General features: G+C 43.0%; 1 long non-coding RNA gene across 1 annotated transcript; it reads right to left on the bottom strand.

Moving 5' to 3' along the window:
* Positions 1 to 392: 392 nt before the first annotated feature.
* Positions 393 to 2,387, bottom strand: LOC121841218. Its single transcript, XR_006080250.1, has 4 exons — positions 2,151 to 2,387; positions 1,942 to 2,055; positions 1,444 to 1,524; positions 393 to 1,323 (listed from the first exon to the last, which is right to left on the bottom strand). It is a non-coding gene; the product is annotated as an uncharacterized LOC121841218 (long non-coding RNA).
* Between the last annotated feature and the right edge of the window lie 6,763 nt (positions 2,388 to 9,150).

Here is a 9,150-nt window from a genome sequence, read left to right on the forward strand (position 1 = left end):
TTCATTACTGAAACAGGATCCAAGTGGTATATATAATGATCCATTAAACAAATTGGAGGCCTCTTACACTTCAGTGGTGTGTGCAAAGATTCTAGCTAAATGCTTGGCACATAGAATTAAAACAGTATTGACAGTTTTTTTTTACATGGACGATACATTGGAGACAAATAATATAAGACAAATACTGGAAACATTGGGGACACCATGCCTGGTTTTCATAGCTGATTTTGAAAAGGCACAATTGGAGTTTACAGTGGGGCAAAAAAGTATTTAGTCAGCCACCAATTGTGCAAGTTCTCCCACTTAAAAAGATGAGGCCTGTAATTTTCATCATAGGTACACTTCAACTATGAAAGACAAAATGAGAAAATAAAATCCAGAAAATCACATTGTAGGATTTGTAATGAATTTATTTCTGTAATACAGCTGATCCACCCCTTAAAATAATATTTGATTGAAGTCCGACAACAATCTAAGCCAAGTTCCGGTTGTTGTTAACCAACCAAACCGTCATCGAATCTAAAATAAAAAATATCACCTTTTAGAAAGTCAAAACCCAAAGCAAATTTTAATGCTGTTTGTTCTACAGACATATGTTCACAGTGACTGAGGAAAATACTGAATTGACAATGTGCAGACTCAGTGAACACAGCCTGGCCATAGGGACCAGACCCTAAGTTCATTATGTTACCTATAAAAACCTAGTAGTGATCTGCGGTCACAGGCAGAACTGGCTGCCCAGAGAGAAGTAGAAACAGAGCTGCAATCATTTTACACTGCAAGACATATGCAGACATTCAGGCAATTTTCTTCCCAAAATTGTAAAACAAACAAATTTTAAGATTCAGAAAAAAACGAGTCCAATAACATCCTTATTTCATTTTTCACCCCTCATACTGGTTAAATTAGAGTAAGCTTTACTTTCAACAGTAATATTATTTTGAAATAAGCAGTAGGGTAATCCATGTGAATCTCAAGTAGCAGACTGCTCTCAATTTTTCTTTGAATATATGTGGAAAATCAGCAAAGGGTACATTTACAATATTTATCTGTGTATTACGAGAGATTCAAAACTGGAAAGAGTATTTTTGAGACAATTGCATTGTGTTAAATTCCAACCGAAGCTCCCAAAATGCTACATTATAAATCCAAAGACAGAAGTGCTTTATAAGGACGGCCTCTGACCATCAGTACACGTTCTTTCATTAGTTATCAGAAACAGTCAAGGCATCCAGTCTGAAGGTCTTCTTCGGCAGGTAAGAGTAACATTGTAGGCCCTCCATGAAGAAGAGATGAACACTTGTCATATCGGATGTTATCTTGCTGAAAATAATGATTTTGTTAGGAGAAAAAGATGATGAAATTACACAAAATTTGTGTATTTTTAAAGTAGAAGTTGTTGTTTGTGTATGACATTTTTCTCTATGTTTTGAAGCATATTACCTTCTTCACATCTTTCTGGAGAACACAGTCAATGTAGGGGTCATGGAAGTCTTTGCGGCAAACAACACAGTTTATATAAGGCTGCAGAGACAGAGAAAGCACATTAAGTAAAAATGTATAGACGTGGTTGATTAATTTGTTTTTACATTTAACTAGGCAAGTCCGTTGAACAAATTCTTATTTACAATGACAGCCAAACTCGGACGATGCTGGGTGAGCTTGTACTGACCTCCTTCATAGTCCAGGCTCGAGGTAAATTCAATATTTTAACTGAAATCTACACCTCAGAAATTATCAGAGGGCTACAACTCTAATCACACACATGGAGGATCCTTACTACTGCCATGAAGCACTGCTCTAAACCAGAGCATGGAGTTGAATGTATCCTTTACAAAGAAAACTATTTCAAATATTATGTGGATATTTAAGACACACAGCTATGGCATGTTACCAAGCGACAAGAGGATATAAGACACATGGAGGATCTGAACTACTCACCCTTCCGGATTTAAAGTGACATTCAGGGCGATGTTTATGTTCACTATCACTACTGGCTTTAGGGCAGTCTGTTGCTTTCAACAACAAGTTGATTTTATATTCCCGAGCATTGATCTGTAGACAGAAAGATGGAAGGAGCCATTTATCATTTTTATGATAAACAGTGAATCATACATGAAATAAACAAACAGTTAAATTATTAATCTTACCTCTTATTTTCCTAGAACTTGTAAAAAATTGAGGTGCTCTTTTGGATTATTTTTCTGAAACGCACTATTCTTATTTGCATATCTTATAGCCATGTCAACATGTTTCTTGTCAACCTCCGTCAACATATCATAGTTGCTCTGTCCGTTAGCTATAAACAGCAAGGCTGCTGACGTGACCAGCAGAACACTCAGGAGGCCACTCATCTCCATCTCAACACTGGACAGTTAGACACAATGCTGATAGGTATATATGTACATGCTGATCAAACATTAACTTTGGTTCAAGGACTTTCACTCAAGTTCATTGGATCTTGGTCCAGTGCAGAGCAAATAAAGATGCTTCATATGTTGTCTTGCTAAAGTCCAGTGACATTTTCATGAGCGCACGCCAAAGCCATAGTGTTAACACAACATGCTGACTACACTCGGCACGCGCTTGCGTCCGCATGGTGATTTTGTCCATCCACACCAGACACGATCAGGACAAGTAGGTTGAAATATCAAAACAAACTCCTCCCCCAAAGTAATATCATTGGTTCAATGTTGTTAGCGCCTTTTCTTGCCAGTTTACAATAAATAGTAGTTGCACTTTCAGACGTCCCTTGTTTCTTCCTATTTCCTTCAGCTCTGGCACAAGGCTGTGTACAAATGCCTCATCCTTCAAGGTAGCAGCAGAAGGGATTGGCTTCCTGACAAACGCAAGCAGCTCTTTATCCACATCTTGATGGTTGACCTTGTGTTTTATTTTTCTTGGCTGCCAGTCTTGAGCCACGTCTGTTAGTGGTTGGTCTTGACTGTTGTTCAGGGGTCTGAAGCACAGGGTCACCATGTCGTCGGGCTCCACAGGTTATGGATGGAGGCAAATGAGTATTTTCAAGGCTGAGGTTGCCTTTTGAGCTGAAAATAGGTCAACATGTTAATGAAAAGTCAAATGTGTTTAAGTAAACTTTAGAAACCTCAGCTCTGGCTTAATGAATCATTTCTCAAATCTGGGCCACAAAGTCTAACAATGGTGGTTTTCATCATTGATCTGTTTCACCTGTCTTTGTGCTTGTCTCCACCCCCCTCAAGGTGTCGCCTATTATCCAGTTTGTTTTGTTTGTAAAATCTACCAGCGTTTGTTCCCCTGCTCCTTCCTAGTTTTGACCGTTCTGCCTGCCCTGCCCTGACCCTGCCTGCCGTTCTGTACCTAGCCCCACCTCACTGGATTATTGACCCCTGCCTGCCTTAGAAAGAAATGTTTCTTCCACACCGTCTACATCTGGGGTCACACCTGAAATGTGATATAAGGCACCAATTCATAATCTATAAGCCAGAAGTTGACATTCACCAATCAAGTAGTTACTTAGCAGCTCGACAATAAAGCCAGCAATACTGCAAAACCTTGAGGTTCGGAATTCAGTGCGATCAATTCAAATGAACAGTACCAGTCAAAAGTTTGGACATACCTACGATGGTTTGTTCTTAAATTTTACTATTTTCTACATTGTAGAATAATGGAAGATATTAAAACTATGGCATCATATAGTAACCAAAACAGTGTTAAACAGATTCTTTAAAGTAGCCACCCCTTTGCCTTGACAGCTTTGCATTCTCTCAACCAGGCTGGTGTTTTGCAGGTATTATTTAATGAAGCTGGCAGTTGAAGACTTGTGAGGTGTCGGTTTATCAAACTAGACACTAATGTACTTGTCCTCTTGCTCAGTTGTGCACCGGGGACTCCCAATCTTTCTATTCTGGTTAGAGCCAGTTTGTGCTGTTCTGTGTAGGGAGTAGTGCACAGCGTTGTACGAGATCTTCAGTTTCTCAACTAGTCTAAAGAAGGCCAGTTTTATTGCTTCTTTAAATCAGCACAACAGTTTTCAGCTGTGGTAACATACATTGCAATAGGGTATTCTAATGATCAATTAGCCTTTTAAAATGATACACTTGGATTAGCTAACATGCCATTGGAACACAGGAGTGATGGTTGCTGATAAATGTAGATATTCAATTTATTTATAAATCTACCATGTCCAGCTACAATAGTCATTTACAACATTAACACTTTCTGATTAATTTGATGTTATTTTAAAAATGGACAAAACATTTCTAAGTGACCCCAAACTTTTGAACGGTAGTGTAAGTCTGTCTAGCTTGGAAGAACAATATTAGAAAACCTGTACCATGTTTGCTGCTGCGTTATTTATTCAGTTTGTGTGTTTCATGTCTATTCACTACTCGCTTTTGATATATTGTTCGATGTTCCGTTCCGGCTCAAGAGCTGGTATCAGGAACAGATTACGGAGGCAGGGAAGACGTGACCCGTCAGCCTCAATGAAAGGAGATGAATTCAGGTTTAAAAAAATACAGTCCCTTGCAAAAGTATTCACCCCCCTTGGCGTTTTTTCTTATTTTGTTGCATTACATGTAATGGAACACTCGACTGGTTTAAGGGGAAACATTTGTGTCTTGGAAGGGCCTAGTCAAAGCCCAGACCTCAATCCAATTGAGAATCTGGGGTATGACTTAGATAGCGGAACCCATCCAACTTGAAGGAGTTGGAGCATGTTTGCATTGAATGGGTAAAACTCCCAGTGCCTAGATGTGCCAAGCTTAGAGACATGCAGCAAAGGGTCGCTCTACAAAGTATTGACTTGGAGGGTGAATAGTTATGCTACACTGACCTCTGTTTTTGTCTCTTATTTGTTTCACAATAAAAAGTATTTTTTTCATCTTCAAAGTGGTAGACATGTTGTGGAAATCAAATGATACAAACCCATTTTAATTCCAGGTTTAAAGGCAACAAAATAGGAAAAATAACAAGCGGGGTGACTACTTTCACAAGCCACTGTATATAGAAAGGATGAAGTGGAGCAGAGGTTCTATACAGGCAATCCAAGACAAGCATGGGAAGAGAAAACAATATGGCAGACTGTTCTTATGGTTCAGACTGTTCTTACTGTTGATTTTAAAGACGAATGTAAACAAATGTGAGAGTATGTCCAGATAAGAGAACGAGGTGGCCTCATGCTTGTCAAATATTAAGCCACACGAAGGTCTGCGCCGACCAGCTCAAAGGCGTTCACACACGACTGTTTCAACTCCTGCTGAGCAACTGTACAGTGCCAAAATCCTGGAAGGTTTCGACCATTGTACCGGTGCCTAAAATGTCACTGGCCTGATCACCTTTTTGCCAAATGCATGGAAAGGGTTGTTAGTAAGCACCTTACCCTTTCCATAGCAGATCAACTGGACCCGTTACAGTTTGCCTGTAGGAAGGAGGAGACTGAGGATGCTACACTGACCTTGGTGAACATGGTGGCTAGTTACCTTCAACATGCAAAATCATATGCACACATTTAAATGTATTGATTTTAGCTCAGCTTTCAATACAAATACACACGGCTGAAACGATTACTGGACCGCCCAGAGGGTCCTCATGAACGGGGCCCTCTCTGATTAACTGGCCCTGAACACAGGGGCGATTTACAACTGTCCCGTTAGTTTACAGACGGTAGGCAATTAAGGTCACAGTTATGAAAACGTAGGACACTAAAGAGGCCTTTCTACTGGCTCTGAAAAACACCAAAAGAAAGATGCCCAGGGTGCCTGCTCATCTCCATGAACGTGCCTTAGGCATGCTGCAAGGAGGCATGAGGACTGCAGATGTGGCCAGGGCAATAAATTGCATTGTCCGTACTGTGAGATGCTGGACAGCTGATCATCCTCGCAGTGGCACAACACATGTAACACCTGCACAGGATCGGTACATCCGAACATCACACCTGCGGGACAGGTACAGGATGGCAACAACTGCCCGTGTTACACCAGGAACGCACAATCCCTCCATCAGTGCTTCTGACTGTCCGCAATAGGCTGAAAGAGGCTGGGCTTGTAGGCCTGTTGTAAAGGTAGGTCCCCACGAGACATCACCAGGCACAAACCCACCGTCACTGGACCAGACAGGTTTGGCAAAAAGTGCTCTTCACTGACGAGTCGTGGTTTTGCCTCACCAAATGATCGGATTCGCGTTCATCGTCGAAGGAATGAGCTTTACACCGAGGCCTGTACTTTGGAGGTGGAGGGTCCATCATGGTCTGGGGCGGTGTGTCACAGCATCATCGGACTGAGCTTGTCATTGCAGGGAAGACATCCTACTCCCTCATGTGGTACCCTTCCTGCAGGCTCATCCTGACATGACCCTCCAGCATGACAACGCCACCAGCCATACTGCTCCTTCTGTGCCTGATTTCCTGTAAAACAGCCCAGATCTCAATCCCATTGAGCACGCCTGGGACCTGTTGGATCGGAGGGTGCAGGCTAGGGCCATTCCCCCCAGAAATGTCTGGGAACTTGCAGGTGCCTTGGTGGAAGAGTGGGGTAACATCGCACAGCAAGAACTGGCTAATCTGGGGCAGTCCATGAGGAGGAGATGCACTGCAGTACTTAATGCAGCTGGTGACCACACTAGATACTGACTGTTACTTTTGACCCCCCCTTTGTTCAGGGACACATTATTCCATTTGTTAGTCACATGTCTCAGTTGTTGAATCTTATGTTCATACAAATATCTACACATGTTGACAGGGTGTATCTTTTTTTGCTGAGTTTATTAATCCAACCCTTCCCCATTACTCTTCTATTTCCAGGAGTACATAGGACCTGATGGGGTTGGTGGATACCAGCACGTGGTTCTCCTGGTCAAGGGTCTGCTGGAGGGGCCATGGATCTCTGGGAAACTCTTCCAGAGAGACAAGGCGGCTGTCTCCTACCCTGAGAGGTTCCAGAACCGAGTCCTGCAGGGGCGCTTCAAAAATTCAAAGACCTCAAACGTGAAGAGCTACGTACTGCACATTGTTCTAATCTCACTAACACACTTCACACAAAGCCACGAGTGTATTTCTCACTAACAATCTAATTTAGCTCCCTGCTTGGGCAAGGGTCTGGACCTGGGAATCAGGTCAACAGGTGAGCTGCCATCCTGGGGGACAACAAGAGAATCAGGAACATAATGCTGGGCAGCCCAAACCTGAAGATCCACACAAGGCTGCATCTGTTCGAGGTCAACAAGTTGACCTTGACACAGTGGTACATTTTATATGTAGTTGACAGTGTTACTGATAACAATTACACTTTTTTGTCACACAGGTACATGCCCTCTATGGAGAGGGTGATCCTTGACCAGACCTGGGACAGTATGACTGCAGGGTGGGGCTTCAGGCCCCTTCCACACTGCAGTCAGGAGCACCCCACCAACCAGCAGCACTTACTGTACCAGCTTCCAGAGGACAGCACAGGGCAGGCTACACAGCAAACACTGTCACCCAGTCTGCCTACCACCACCCTCCCTATTTCTCCAGTCTCCCAAGACCTGTCCTCGACTTGCACTCCTCTGCCCCCTCCTGCTGGTGGACCCAACCATTCTAAATCTAAGCCCAAAACTTGTGAATTTGGAACTGTGCGATTCTGCACCAGTACATCTGGCGGCCAAACTGTGGAAGAGTGTTTGACACTCATGAGGGGCCAGGCCCAGTAAATTTGTTATGGCAATCATTTTCAAAATCACCTTAACTGTACAGTAGGTGTAGGGGACATCATGCTGTGTTGGGCACATGACATTTCCTGTGACAATCAATAATACTTTTGAATAATCAATTCATTGATTTATTTTCATACACTTTAAAGTTTAACAAAATTAAAGTCAAATTTCTACTCAGTCAATAAATACACTGTTTACAGAGTTGTACCACACAAAAAATATGTTTCTACTCAGACTTGAGATGACCAGCAGTTCTATATGGTGAAGCTCTGCTCCAAGTGGTTTACCCCGCTGCCTAGGCAGCCAATAGCCTGAGAGAAGATTCTGCAGCCAATAGGAGTAAAGGCGTCCCTATATGTCCCTTCAATCAGCATCCCATTATCTTCAGCGACAGGACTGGACTGAAGAAGCCGAGATCTCAGGACGAACCCGCTGTCGATATCCTGTTCTCGACGGCATGCCTTTTCCACCTCCAAAGGCTCTTTTAAGAGCTCAGTGTTGCTGCTCCTCTATTGGCGGTTTCGGACCCACATGTTTCGTGTGCTTTGGTTCAAAGGGGCGGCCTCACGGATCCTCTGGAATGGCCTAGCTGCACCCTCGGGGCGTTACTCAGGGAGAATACCTCTCTAGAGGACGCCAACTCTATGTTAGCCTCAGGAGATGAGGATATTAGGAAGTGTCTACCGAGAAACCCAGTCTACCGACCGAGACTGAAATGACCCCCCTCCCTAGGGAGCGAGAGGGGAATAGAGTGCGCCCTGGCCCAGTCATCAGATTGTCTACCTGGGGTTACAGCTAGACACTGATTATAAAGGTTTGAATTTCGGATACGACGGGCTGCCCTGTTGTTGCTAGCCCTACGAAGGTTTTATCCGAATCACATGGTGCATTTTAGCATAACAATTTTGGGTCTCATGTCATCTGCCCACACGCACAACACAGCGATTGTTTGCCCAACTACGACTGGACCCAATGAGGCACCGTCATCAGTTGTTGGTAGTTCCTCTCACTCAGAGCGGACCTGAACTAATTGGAGAGACCCATGCATTTTGATGCAAGGAATCCCAATAGGCAGTATCATCCTACATTCCAGTGTATACAGACGCTTCCTCACCCTTCCTGTAGGGTCGTGATGGGTCCATTTGCTGTCATCTAGTGGACATTTTGCTCAATTGCCCTCAACTATGGTTAGACTGTTGTTGTTCATGTTTTGCTGTGTTCTAGTGTACTATGGAATATATAGCTTTCTTATTCTTGACACTTCTTCCAGTCATATTTAACTTTTTAGGGATAGGGGGCAGCATTTTCACAAATGGTGTGCCCATGAACAGCCTCCTACTCTGTCTCAGATGCTAATATATGCATAGAAAACACTCTGAAGTTTCTAAAACTGTTTGAATTATGTCTGTGAGTATAACAGAACTCATATGGCAGGCAAACTTCCAAACAAGAAGTGGAAATTCTGGGGCTGGTTGATTT

This window comes from Oncorhynchus tshawytscha, linkage group LG28 (genome assembly GCF_018296145.1).
Source record: "Oncorhynchus tshawytscha isolate Ot180627B linkage group LG28, Otsh_v2.0, whole genome shotgun sequence".
NCBI classification, from domain to species: domain Eukaryota; kingdom Metazoa; phylum Chordata; class Actinopteri; order Salmoniformes; family Salmonidae; genus Oncorhynchus; species Oncorhynchus tshawytscha.